Source organism: Lipotes vexillifer, unplaced genomic scaffold, assembly GCF_000442215.2.
Source record: "Lipotes vexillifer unplaced genomic scaffold, Lipotes_vexillifer_v1.1 scaffold478, whole genome shotgun sequence".
In the NCBI taxonomy this organism is placed as follows: Eukaryota; Metazoa; Chordata; class Mammalia; order Artiodactyla; family Lipotidae; genus Lipotes; species Lipotes vexillifer.
In genome coordinates, this window is record NW_006779682.1 from 160,930 (window position 1) to 175,619 (window position 14,690).

At 52.5% G+C, this 14,690-nt stretch overlaps 1 protein-coding gene and 1 non-coding gene across 4 annotated transcripts in view; one reads left to right on the forward strand and one right to left on the reverse strand.

The window, feature by feature from the left end:
* ABCG1 (ATP binding cassette subfamily G member 1) overlaps positions 1-14,690 on the reverse strand; it is a 65,722-nt gene that overhangs the window by 30,922 nt on the left and 20,110 nt on the right. The gene's annotated exons all lie outside the window — the stretch shown is intronic.
* Positions 13,575-13,647, forward strand: TRNAE-UUC (transfer RNA glutamic acid (anticodon UUC)). The gene has a single exon. It is a non-coding gene; the product is annotated as a tRNA-Glu (tRNA).

Here is a 14,690-nt window from a genome sequence, read left to right on the forward strand (position 1 = left end):
AAGCTGTGTCTCTTTTCACCAGCCCTGTGCCTCCTTAATAATAACTCCGTAAACAACGAGGGATAATTCAGACCAGACACTGAATGGGAAATAATTCTGCAGAGCCGCCAGCCCCGTGGTCCCCAATATCACCTGCATGTGGAGTCTTTCTGGAGCTTTGGAAACAATTCTGATGGGGTCAGTCTGGCCCCAGGGGCCCCTCCATCACCCTACAGCTGTGTCTCTAGTTTGCTGTGTGACTGGGGCCAGTTCCTTCAGCTTCCTAGACTCACCTTCCTCACCTGGTGATGGGCAGGAAAGAGTACTTGACCTTAAGGGTGTTTGTGAAGATAGAACAAGATCACATGTTTGAAGGATGTCACAAGGAGCTGCAGGTAGATGATGTAATAAGCCGTGGTCGCTAGAGATGCAACTGGGACAAAACGCATCCCGGGAACCGCAAGCCATGTGACAGCAGTGTCCCTTCACCTGAGGAGGAACAGCTGGACCACCATCCTCATTCACGTGGACTGAGGATGCCACACGTGTCCTGGCGCATCTGCGGGGAAGGGGCGCCTACCAAGAGCGCCCACCTCAGGGTTGACATTCTGGATTTGGCTGTTCAGGCTTGTGATCATTTTCAATGAGCCAGAGCCCATTTCTGGAAGGCTCCAGAAAGCCTCCAAGTGCTGCTGGGTGAAGAGACGCCGGTCAGCCTCTGTGAGGAGGGACAGGGCTGCCTGGGAACCCTGACCCCAGCCTCCCCAGGAGAGGACCTGCATCTGTTTACACCATGAGAACTTCTGTCTCTCAGTGGCTCAGGGTCCCAGAGAACACTGATGGGACATTGCTGGGAAGTCATTTCCTGCCATCCAGGCTACACAGGTCACCTGGAATCACAGCCCCCTCAAGCCAGAACTCCTGGGTTGGGAGCTCAGAGCAGCTCTGATGCTGATGCCAAGACAACATGCTGTGCACCCCTACATGCACACACACACCATGTACATACACTGTGTATACACACACACACACCAAGTACACACACACCGTGTACACACACACACCGTGTACTCACATACCGTGTACACACACATATCGTGTACATACACACACTGTGTACATACACTGTGTACACACACATACCATGTACACACACTGTACATACACTGTGTACACACATACACACCATGTACATACACTGTGTACATATGCACACCTCGTACACAGACATACTGTGTACATACACACACTGTGTACATACACACACATACCGTGTACACACACCATGTACACACACATACCATGTACATACACACAGTGTACCTACTCACACACCATGTACACACACACCGTGTACACACACACCGTGTACACACACACACACCATGTACACACACTGTGTACATACACTGTGTACACACATACACACCATGTACACACACATACCGTGTACATACACACACTGTGTACACACACATATCATGTACACACACACCATGTACATACACACTGTGTACATACTCACACCTTGTACACACACTGTATACACACACATACCGTGTACACACACACACACACTATGTACACACACTTTGTGTACATACACCATGTACACATACACCCCATGTACATACACTATGTACACACACATACAATGTTTACACACTGTGTACACACATACACACCATGTACACACACATACCATGTACATACACACAGTGTACATACACACACCTTGTACATACACTATGTACACACACACACACCATGTAAACATACCATATACACACACATACTGTGTACACACACACACCACGTACACATACCATATACACACACACATACCATGTACCTACACTGTGTACACACATACACGCCATGTACACACACATACCATGTACACATACACACTGTGTACATACACACACCTTGTCCACACACTGTGTACACACACATACTGTGTATACACACACACACCATGTACACACACACCATGTACACACACATACCATATACATACACACACTGTGTACACACACGCCATGTACACACATGCCATGTACACACACACCCATGCCCCACAGGCAGCTAGGTCATCAGTGCACTGGCAGTGGAGCCCCTGCCCCAGTGCAGATACTAAAAAATAGATGGGAGTTATTCACATCTGCCTGTCAGGCATGAAGCTGTTTTCTATCACTGCAGTATTTTTATCCTTCTAAAAGAAGAACTGGTCTTTTTCACAAGCTTCTAAACCTGCTAGAACAATGAAGAAAAAAACATCCTTCTGTTTACTTAAATTATGCCAAAAGCACCAATAAGGTTGCCAAATAATCTCCTAGTATCGCGTCAACTTCAATCTGAAATCAACAAAGCAGGTCCATTTCTGCACCCAAAGTCGTGCTTCTCTAGATGCCAACATTGACCACATAAGCCCAGCTGCGCTCCCCACCCCTCCCCCTCCCCTTCCCCTCCCCCCCCCCCCCACCCTGCCTCAGCCTCACCAACGTTGTTGTAGCTGCTCCTTAAACCTGCCTCAGGGCCTTTGCACAGGCCCTTCCCCTCCCCCACCAGTCTCCCCTTGGAGCTGAAAGGGGCTCTTGGTGAGAACAGACGGCCTTGTTCTCCAGACCCTCCTTCCTCCCTCTCCAATAGAGAGCTCAAGGCGAAAAGGACAAAGGTCCATATTCCCAGACACCAGCGACATTTCCTTCTCCCCCACCTGCTTCTTCCCCCTAATGCCCAAGGGCCCGCTCATCAATGCGTCACTTTTCCTCATTAAGAGGCAAAGCCACACCCACAGCTCAGACCTCTTCCTGTTTTTCGCACCTTCTGAAATCGAAAGGGGGTTTTTCGCCCACAATAACAACAAGAACCAGGTCTGGGAAGCTGGGCTTAAAAATATCAACATGGACGCGACCATAACACGTGAAGGCTTCTGAGTCACAGGGAGGGAGAACCACTCGTGAAATGAGGACATTGTCATTATTTGTCCCCAAACCGCGCACGTCACCCCCTGCCAACCCCCAGTGGATGTTACAGCAGGAAGTCCACTCTGCCTTCAGAACAGCTGCTTGATTTGTCAGGCTGTGAACACGGACCCCCGGATTTTTAGCAGGCGCTCATGCTCTGGAAGTCGACAGGGCAACAGACAAGGCGGCAAGCTTTCCGGATGGTTCCCCCGAGGCGCGACTTTAATGGACGTAAAATGGTCCCCTGGGGACTTCCCTGGCGGTCCAGCGGTTAAGACCCCGCGCCCCCAATGCAGGGGGCTTGGGTTCAATCCCTGGTCAGGGAACTAGATCCCGAATGCTGCAACTAAGACCCGGCGCAGCCTAAATAAATAAATATTATTAAAAAAAAAAAATCCTCTAGGGACACCCAATCACAGTGGGTCCCCAGGCTTTTAAAAAAAAAGATGGTCCCCTGACCACAGCTCAGGGATGCTTTCCATCCTTTTGTCCTGAGAGCCTCTCCCAGCTTCACCACCCCAATCTCCCTCATGTTTCGAGGTCCCTGTAAGTCTGCCTGCCCGCCCCCGCCCTCCACACACCCAGTGCCCTCCTAGGTTCCACTTCTGCCCCGACCCCGAACAGAAGCAGCCTCTCATCCTTCTGCCTGAGTGGGTCTAAGCATTCTGAATTTCGGCGGGCCACTGTCACGTCAGTAGGTATCGTGTACAATGATGCTCTGTGTCCGCAAGCACCGCCAAGGAGGCGCACACACAGCTTCCTCTCACCGCTGATCCCACAACACTGTTGGGAAATCCACCACCTTAAAATGCGCCTCTGCGACACAGAGCTTCTTGCCTGTCCTTCAAAGCCCACTACTCCGCAGACTTGGAGGACAGTGGCACGTCAGGGGCCACTCAGCAGAGCCGCTGAAATGCAAGTTCCCTTCCGTGTTCCCCAGAAAAAAGTCATAGCACCGAGGGAGGCGCCCAGCTCTTCCCAGGCGGGCTCCTGGCCTGGGGACAGTGGGACGCTGGCTGCAACTGCCCGGCGGGTCCCATCAGATGGGGGCCTCCCTCCCTACTGGGATCCAAGGGGCTCTGTGAGAAAACGATACGGTGGGCTGCATCCCAGGCCCTGCTGAGCTGAGCCCAGCATGGTTCTGGCTCACTCCCCACCCGCCGAGGGGGCACCTGCGTATCCCTGGTCTGATCTTGTGACCTGCTCTGGGCACCTGCCCTGACAGGTGCTGTGGTCTCTGCCCCTCGCCCGTGTTCCCGGCTGACATGCCCACGCCGACCCTGGCATCTCCAGCTGGAGCAGCAACCAGCCCTTGATTCAGGGCAGAGCAGGCGTACTCCCTGGGGACCAGCTGCCCCCAGGCTGGGATCTGGATTTAGATTCCTCGTCTGCTGCTTCCTGAAGCTCTGGCTACGTCCGTCCCCACGTGCCGCTGTCACATGCAGGCATGTGGGGACTCTGGAAGGCAGAGCACACAGGTGGCAGCCCCAGCACAAAAGTCCCTTCCACTGCTGTGCCCAAGCAGCAGCCCCTGAACCTCGCTCACTGCCGCCACCACCTGGCCTGGGACGACATCTAGAGGTGGCCTTCCCTCCAATGACTTCCCAAACTCCGTCCCCAAAGCGGGTTAAAATCCAAGTGGTGAACCTTGAAATCCAAGGTTGCCGGGAGGAGGGAGGAAAGGTCGCCTCCAACCCGCAGTCACCCAGCCAGAAAGATGCTGAGGTCCCCAAGCAACTCGTCTGTGAATAAAGCTTTCTCTTGGGACACATTTCAAAGCTGAATGACATCGGAGCCACCTTCTATTAAAGAAAGATCACAGGGCTTCCCTGGTGGCTCAGTGGTTGAGAGTCCGCCTGCCGATGCAGGGGACATGGGTTCGTGCCCCGGTCCGGGAGGATCCCGCATACCGCGGAGCGGCTGGGCCCGTGAGCCATGGCCGCTGAGCCTGCGCGTCCGGAGCCTGTGCTCCGCGACGGGAGGGGCCACAGCAGTGAGAGGCCTGCGCCCGCGTACCGCAAAAAAAAAAGAAAGATCACAGTGCAACGCCAACCAGAGGCCACAGACTCTCAAGAAAGGCACAGGTAAGACTCTCGAACAGGACAGCCCAGAAGGTGAGCCAAAATGCCCCGCACCCAACAGCCGCCCAAGCTCTGTGCCTCTGAGCTCGGCTTCCCAGCCCTGCTGGCCGATTCGCAGTCGGGGGTCTCTATTTCACGAGAGCCGGGATCACTGCTCTGATACAGCAAATGGCTGTACTCCTGGCCCCAAATTCATACTGTGAAAGAGAGATAGAAAACAAAGCAAAAATCGGCACGCACACAAAGGCAGGTGCAGAGCACGTTGGAAGCAGGGCTTGGCTGGCAACCACTGGGCTTTGGCGCTTCCCCAAATGTTTACGTTAATGACATTTGGCAGCCCACAGCTGACGCGTCTCCAAGTAGCCAGGCACAGCTGGAGATGCTCAGCTCAGCCACTGGCTGCTGTGCGGGAGCATTTTGGGGGCAGTTTTAGAAGCAGCAGCTCAGAGAGCTGCTGTATGTCTACACTGGGGATTTTCAAGAGCTTGGTGACCTGGCTGAGGCTGCTGCCACCTGCTTCGTGAACTTGCCCTGTGTCCCGTGGAGAGAGCGCTGCACACGGGGCTGGCTGTGTCCTCGACGGGCTCCGGGGACACATCCTGGACCAGTGGGGCTCCTGGGTGGGATGCTGAGCCTCTCAAGGCTCCCTCTGGATGGGCCCCCACCCATCTCCCTCCAGGACCAACACTACGTGCCCCAGCCTGGGGTTCACGGCCTTCCTTCCACAGTACACATGAGCCCTTCTAGGCCCATCTCCCTTTACCCCCCTTTACCCACTGCCTCAGTTTCCCTGCACGCCGGGCTGGTCTGCTTGGGGTCCCCCCAACCCGCCCGTGCCCGTGCTGGTTCTCCCCTGAGAACATGCCCACCGCGCTCTCTCAGCCTTGTCCTACCTGTTCTTCAAACCAGTTCCCTGGCCCCTGAGGAGGAGGATGACCTTTATAGGGTGACAAGAGCTCAAACCTTAAACCCACCCCTCGAGTATCATGGGACTTGGGGCAACTTGATGTAGCTCTGTGAGCCTCTGTTTTCTCATCCATAAATTGGGGATACACATACCTCCTACCACTGGGTGCTGCTGGAAGATGAAATGACACAAGGACTGGGAAGCATTCCATACGTGGTTGGGTGTCAAAGACTGCCCCCCACAAACCTAGAGCAATGGCTTCCTCCTCCAAGCACCTGGGCCATTTTCATCCATTTGTTCAATGTGCCAATTCATCATTTTACCACCTTGAGAGTCAAAATGGGAGGCCTGGAGGCAAACCAGCTGATCCCATGCCCGCCTCCCTCCTGGGCCAATGACAGAGTCCCCTGGGCCCCAGACTCCTCACCTTCAAGGGAAGGGAGATATAGCTCCATCCGAGCTGTAGGTGGGTAAATAAGGCAGCGTGTGTCAGGCGGGGACAGAGCCTGGCACCGAGTGGGTGCTCATCACTCTAGTTACTATTATCGACGCTGTGCTGCGATCACATCTATTGTTGGCAGCAGTGTACTTATTAGCTCTGCCGTGGTTCCCCTTCCCAGCTGTCTGGCGGGTCTCCCCCTGGAAGCCCCATCATCCCAGGTACCTGGAGCAGGCCTTCCACACACCGCTGTCTGTTCCTTGGTCTGACTCCTGAACAAATTCCCAAGCCAGCAATCAGGCATGATAGGAGGAAAGGTACAATTGCAAGAGACAAAAAAGCTTGTGTTATCCTCAGTTCGGTGAACACGAGGCATAGAACCGGCCTGGGTTCACGGTACTGTGTGAGAGACCCTGATGCAGACAAGCATGCCTTCTGCTGACACCATGAGTGACCCCAGAGGACCAAGAACAGCCACAGGGGGGACCCACGAGCAGGCCAGGAGGAGGCGCTTCTCCTGAACGGCCTTGACGCATTGCCACGGACGCCCCAGCGCCCATCTTCAGGCGCCACTTCCAAGGAGCGAGCTTGAGTGTGGCTTCTCAACGTCTGAGCGCCACTGCATGCAGCTGCCTGTCCCTGGGGAGCCTGGAGCCACCCTCCCGGTGCAGGACATCCACAGGAACCCCGAGGAGACCAGAGGACCATGCAGCGCCCAGCAGCACGGAGAGGGCGAACTGGGTTTCAAGCTGCCTTCTGTCCATTTAAATGCTTTCAAAATGTGACCAGAAGGGCCAAACGCCCCCAAGTCCCAGCTCAGCTCCAGCCCCTGCTTTCCCCTGGGAACACGCCTTCAACAGGGCCCCTACAGCACCGGCCAGCAGAGGGGCGGGATTCGCCCCAGGAGAACGCCAGCCACCCAAATAGAATCATCAGCTCCGGCCAGGCCTCACCCCTCTGTCTTCATTTTGTGTCACTGCCTCCTGTGGTTCCCGGTCACCCAGGCTGACAGTTAGGGTCCCCACCACCCTCGTGTGCACTCACCTCATTTCTGCACGGTCCCATCCCTTCCTTTTTTTAATTTCAGCGCACTTTACATTTACAAGATGATGATGATGATGATGACGTGATGACAACTACAGTAGCCGATGAGTAGCCAGACGCACTATATGCCCTGCACTATTCTGAGCTCTCACGTGTATTGACTTTGATTCTCAACACAGCCCTATGTGGTACAGACTTTAATATCCCCATTTTATAGGTGAGAACATTGAGGCACAGAGAGCTAAAATAACTTTCTTAAGGTACCATGGCTAACAGGTGGAGGGCCAGAACTTAACACCAAGCAGTCGGGCTCTAAGCCCATACTTGACACTATACTAATTCTCTAACGCAGACTGCATGTTTGTGAGGTTTAAAGAAGAAAAATAAATGAAGACACACGCTGTGCCTCTCCTGATCTCAGTCCCCTGCCTCACTCCAGATGTCACCATTGTCTTGAATTGTATCATTCCCTTGTTTTTGTCTCTATTGTATCACATTTGTATTTATCCTTAAATAATTTTGCTAAGTTTTGCATGTTTGGGGGACTTATATAAATGGTGTCATAACGTGTGTCTTCCAAGAATTGCTTTTTTCTCCTCTCCACTTTATTTTGTCTGTAAGATTCATTCTTGTTGATGCCATGACCGTGCTCATTTTCTTTCACGCTTCCACAATGTTCCACCGTGGAGTTAACCACCGTTTGTTACCCACTCTTCCTTCGATGAGCATTTGGGTTGTTGTCTCCAGTCTTTCTGCTATTAACGATAAACACATGACTGCACTGCACACACCTAGGAGGGAAAGTGCTGGGTCACCAAGCATATGCGTCTTTGACTTGGCTTCATAAAGCCAGATATGTTTTCCGGGGCTGCGCCCCTCCACACCCGAGAGGGGTCGGTCTGGAAGAGCATGCTCCCTCTACATCCCCACCAACGCTCCACAGTGAGGTTCTTTGTCAAAATGTTGATCCCTTCTTTTCTTTTGTAGTCGTCTCCTGGAGCTGCCTCAATAAGTTACCCCAAAGTTTGCTGCTTAAAACAACAGAAATGCATTCTCTCACAGTCTGGAGGCCAGAAGTCTGAAATCAAGCTGTGAGCAGGGCCACGCTACCTCCAAAGGCTCGAGGGCAGCATCCTTCCTGCCTCTTCCAGCTCCGGTGGCTCCATGCCCCCCTGGCTGGTGGCCGCATCTTCAATTTCTGCCCCTGTCTTCACGTGCACTCTGCCCTGTGTCCCTGTGTCTTTTAGCTCAGAGTGTCCCTTTCTCTCCTAAGACCTTGTCCTTGGATTTCAAGTCCACCCTAATCTAGGATGGTCTCACCTGCAGATCCTTAACTTAATAAATCTGCCAACACCCTTATTCCCAGTAAGGTCCCATTTACAGGGTCCAGGGTTAGAACAGAGACTCATCATTTTTCAGGGTCACCATTCAACCCACTACCCCGTTGTCACTGTGGGTGATGAATGTCACCTGCCACATGAGTAAACAAAGGATGCTGTGGCCATGAAGCCAACAGCCACTGCAGGTGACCCCAGCCTTGCATCCTGAGGGGACTCAGAATGGGAAAGCACAGGATGCCGGCCCCAGATAGCTATGGTGCCTATGCGAGGAATGATTTCCATGACCCCAGACTCTAGCATCTTCCCATACATAGAAAAGCGCTAAATGCGTTAACTTGAGATATCTGGTTTTCTTTAATTATCAGTAATCTTTTGATGGTCCAACTACCTGTTGCAAAAACTCCTCTATATCCTGGCTCCCCCCGACCTCTCTGGAGCCATCTGGGAGGCTGCCTCCTAGGCAGGCATGAGTCCTCAGGAAGTTCACCAAATAATCAACTCTCAACCTTTAAGTTGTGCATTTTTTTTCAGTCAACATCACACTCGAGTCCAAGATCTTCACCCGAATTGTGGTGAAACACCCTTTATGGGCCTCCAGCCTCTCTCCTCCCAGGCACCCTGCACCCTGATAAGGCAGCCTCCAGAAAGCCCATTTCCATCACCAGGTACCACTGACCTCTCCCAGCACCAAATCTCAACTCCACAGCCAAGCCCTCAGCAGGGTCCTTCCTTGTGGCTCCCACCTGCCTTCTGTTCTAAAGAGGCTTCCTGCCAGCCATGTTGGGCTGCCTCTGCTCCCCCTGGACATTCTGTCCCCAGCCCCCTCTTCCCCACCAACTGCATCTGTGTCCTGTCTTCCCAGGTCATCCAAGCCCCCCCTCCCAATTCCCAGAGACCTTCTCCGTGCCAAAGAGAAACTCATTGAGGGCCATGGTTCATCCACTTTTTCCTCCCCAACACTTAGCAAAGTACTTTGCTTACAACAGATAATTAAAATAAAAACGTGTTGAATGACAAACAGATGCTTAATCCCGCAGAATGAAATGGAAAAACAATTCAAATATTTTCTACCTTGAAAATTACTCAGATTGAAAAAGAAGCAAACTCAACAAGAAGTAGGAAAAGGCTCAGCTAGAAATTGCTTCTTGAGAGTTTATAATCCCTCACATGCTTACCTGAGATGTTCATGACTAATTTGAAGTACAAGGTCTCCCCAGTGTCACTGTAAGATCAGAGTCAAGGCTACAGCTCGGTGGCTCTGTTGTAATCATAGGTGTTTGATTTTTTGGATTTATCCTAATCTGGTGACATGAAGCTTTAGTATTGACAGGAGAATCATCAATATTTCACCTTCTCACTCAGAACAAAATAAATACATGTATATAAGACACAGATGTAGATGTGGCAGTAATAGGACTTGATCTCAAAAGCTGGTTTATCTTAAACCAAAAATCTCTCAACCTGCGACTTGGTTTTCTAATCTATAAAATGAGAAGACTGAACTACAGGAATCTTTAACGGCTTTTCCTAACTTAAAAAAATACTCATATATAAATATAATCACACATGAATGTATTTATAAATACAAGCACAAATATATGCCCATGCTCTTGCATCTTGAAGTTACATTTCTTCCTTTTTGCAAGGCAAATTTATGAAAAAGAAACTAAAAAGCTCATGGAGTTGTATTTCATCCCTTTATGTCAGTGAGGAAAAGCTGTGCCTGACTTTTCTCTTAGCCAAAGCAGCTCTGTTTACTCTTTTTGCACTGGACTGAGCTTCACTTATGAAAATACTCATTCACAGGCAAATTATTAGAACAGCTTTATTGTTTTTGCCAGTATCTTAGGTGAAAAATGTCTCGATAGTAATAATTCCTTTTAAAAGCTATCTTATATCCATTGATGACTACGTTTCCCCTCGAGCAACAGCCTCTAAAAATCCCCATAGTAATTCCTCTGAAGTGCTTGGATGGCAAAATCAGTTCCTGCCACCTCCCAAGTCTGGAGGCTGACAGCTGAGCCAGTGAGCTGCCCAGAGGTGGGAGCTACTTGGTGGGACGGTGACCTCCTGCCCCCTGGCCATTGGCTCCTGTCCCCCCTCCCAGAGCTGTTACCTCCTCCGGTGACAGGTGTCCCACTGCCCTGGGCTCTCTGGGATGTTCCTGCCCAGGGTTGCTGTCCCTGATTTTATTCCGGGACATTTTGTGGAAGAGACACAGGCAAGGTGTCTCATGCTGCCGTACCAGCACTTTCCCCGCCTCGAGCCCTGCCTGCTGGTCGTCAGAACTCCGACAAGACACTCAGATGTGGAGATGCCTTTGAGAAAGGGGGTGCTCAGAAACAGATGGGAGCTGCTGGATCGCCTGGCTTCCCCCAGAGTTTGGCCAGTGAGCTTAGTTCCCATCCAACGGGTCTCCCCTCCCCTGAGCCGCTCTTGTGCCCTGACGGGACATCCGCCCGCCTGGCCAGCCACTCCCTCTCCCCGGATCTCTCCATGCCTCCCTCCCATGAGGGGACCCGGCTTGTCTTTGCTTCTGCTTTGCCATCTGTCCTGTCCCCTGGCTGCCCATCTCATCTGTGCCGGATTGCAGGATGTGTGGCCCCCGTGAGAGGACCCCTGTGTCCACGAGAGCGCCTCGTCCAGGCAATGTCACTGTCGTGAAGCAAATCAGGATGAAGGTGTCCTGCTTCCCTCACTGGGTTATCCCTTTATCTGGCTCGAATGCCTAAAGTCAACTGGAGAAAAATGCAATTTCCGGTGTCTTTATAATTTTTATGACTACAAAAACCCCAGACCAACGTCTCCCTTATGAATCAGGCTTATACACAAAGCAACGGAAAGGCTCAAGCTTTTACATAAACCCCTTTTTCTTTGGTTCTTCCATCTATGGACTTTCAAAAGTCTTCTGATCCTGGGGCTTCCCTGGTGGCGCAGTGCTTAAGAATCCGCCTGCCAATTCAGGGGACAGAGGTTCGAGCTCTGACACGGGAAGATCCCACATGCTGCAGAGCAACTAAGCCCGTGCGCCACAACTACTGAGCTTGCGCTCTAGAGCCCTCAAGCCACAACTACTGAGCCCATGTGCCACAACTACTGAAGCCCGCATGCCTAGAGCCTGTGCTATGCAACAAGAGAAGCCACCGCAATGAGAAGCACGTGCACCGCAACGAAGAGTAGCCCCCGCTCGCCGCAACTAGAGAAAGCCCGCGTGCAGCAACGAAGACCCAGTGCAGCCAGAAAAAAAACAAGTCTTCTGATCCTGAAGTCGGCTTCAGCCTACACCCTCCGGTACAAAGCGCAGGGCATCTGGAATTCACTGGAGGAGGCCCAGGGGCAGCCCCGGAGGACACACTCCAGAAAGTCAGCTGCTAGGAGGGGGCTGAATTTCAGGAGTCACCTGAAGGACAGAGCTGGGCCAGTGACTGGGGGATTCAGGACCTGCCAGGCACGGGGTAGTCTTCCTTGGAGGTCACCCTCCACAAGCGAGTCGGGAAATGATGGCGCCCACATTTCTGGTTTCTCCTCCCCCTCCCAGAATGACTCTCTCTGAACCTGAAGTTCCTCCAGCAAGTTTGGGGTTTTCTCTGCCTAAGGTCACCACCCACAAAAGGGAAGGTGCTTCCCCAGGGGTGCAGGTCACAGTCATCTCTCAGCAGGTGTTTTCCAAGCTTTTCACAGAGTCAGTTATTTTTGTGTCAGGGGAATGGATTTCCTGGAAACAGGCCCTCACTTCAGCACAGAGGCAAGAAGGCTTCCGATCACCCAGCTCATGCTCCAACCACTAGGACACCTCCGTGCTCCAAGTAGAATTTTTAAAATTCATGAATTACTATCCCTGCAATTCAGCATCTGCCATCTGGGAGACGAGGAAGAGGCTCCAGTTCTTTGCCAGAAAGAGAGTGGGGATCACAAGGTAAGGCAATGCCATCCATTAGACTGTGGGTACCCGGTGCGTGAGAGGACAGACTTTGGAGGCCTTTCGGATGTGCCGACTGATTGGCAAATCAGTGACAACACCAGCTGCCCATGTTTCCTATGTGGTCCCTGGAGCTGCCGCAGAGGACTGTGGACATGCCGACCTTATTCTGCAGTGACCGGTATCACTACATACAAAATACCGAGAGAAGGGCTCAGTCAAGCTCATGTCAGAACACAGCGCCGGGAGGGGACGGAGAGGCTCAGGTCCAATGCCCCACCCTAAACACCCACCAGCCCCGCAGCTGCCCCTGCTGTGCTCTCCCCACCCCAGACTGACCACAGGCTCCAGCCTCTGCAAATGATTTTGCTATTTGCTGTGTGGTTTTAGCCAGAAGAGGACAATTCTTCTTTTAGTCAAAAATAAGGAGGTTTACAGACAAGGAAAGAGAACAGCCAGGGTAGCCAGATGAGGAGTTGTGTGCATCTGGCTCCCGCCGATGACTCTCCCACCGTCCGTCTGGGCAGTGCTGCGAAGCCCTTCCCACCAGCCCTCTCCCCAGATTTCACAGACGAACTGGCCAGGGGATAAGTCGGGCAGTGACAGAGATCAAAACAGCTTTACTTGGGGGCTTGACCAGGTTTTGCAAATAAGCAGAAGGAAACTTTATCCTGCACAGAAGATACTGCAAACCAGGGAGCGTGAATACACACACACACACATACACACATGCACGCACACACACACGCACGCACGCACACACCACACACACGCGCACACGCACGCACGCACACACAGGGATCGGTACCTAGAACATGGTTCTCTGGATCAGATGAAGATAAAAATACAATCTGTGCTCTCTTAAATAATGGTATAAATTGCTAAATCCTCAGAATTCCCTGGTGGTCCAGTGGTTAGTACTCTGCGCTTTCACTGCTGAGGTCCCGGGTTCGATCCCTGGTCAGGGAACTAAGACCCCACAAGCCGCGAGGCACGGCCAAAAATGAATAAATAAATAAATTGCTGAATCCAGGCACTGCTGCCCTGTTATCCAGCGTCTGGAAGCACAGAGACGCCTGGAGGGACAGTGAACTTCCTCAGGTCGCTGTGGAGGGGAGGGACCTGCAGGCTCCCCAAGTCCACAGAGGGGGGCTCAGAGGCTATGCCTGGCCCTGCATCTCCCACGAAGTAAGGTCTGCACCCTTGTCCCACCACCCTCATCCCCAGGGAAGCTGACTGTGTGAGCAGGGCCGTTTCCAGCTCCGGCTTTTAAAAAGGTCAAGTGTGGCTCTCAAGTGGCCGCCAGCTTCTCTGCTCTACCCCAGCGGCTCTCAGAGCAGGGTCCCCGGGCCAGCATCAGTGTCACTCGGCACTTGCTGGACACACCGAGGCTTGCCAGCCTCAGATCCCCAAAGAGGAGCCTCGGGGCAGGGCAGGGGGCTGGTCACCCTCCGGGCCACTTTGGTGCTCACTTGGTTTGGGACCGCTGCTCACTCCTGCCACGTCAGCTTCTGGGGGCATGAAACAGCCAAAGTGCCACCTCCTGGGCTGTCGCACCCTCACCAGCTCTGAGAGCAGCTGTGGACGTGTGAGGTGTGAAACAGCCCCCCGAGAGGTCGGCCTTGTCCCAGCAGCAAACTCACCCCTTACCTCTCGGCACGTCTCTCCATCCCCAGATTGACCATCCGGTTCTGGGTACCAGGCATCGCTGCCCTTAATTGCTCTAGCACCCTCCTCCCCTCTCATAGCAGTTTTTGAAAAGCCACTAATCCCTAATGGGAATGCAGAAAGTCCAAATACAGTAGTAAGAATAGCACGTGCTTTGATAATTTTGCACAAAATAAAAGAAAACCTCACTGCCCTACGTTCCTTAGGGAGGTATCTGGCTCCGCTGTACTGTCCATGGCAGGCACGTTTGTAAAAAAAGTGACCAGGGCTTCCCTGGTGGCACAGTGGTTGAGAGTCCGCCTGCCGATGCAGGGGACGCAGGTTCGTGCCCCGGTCCGGGAAGA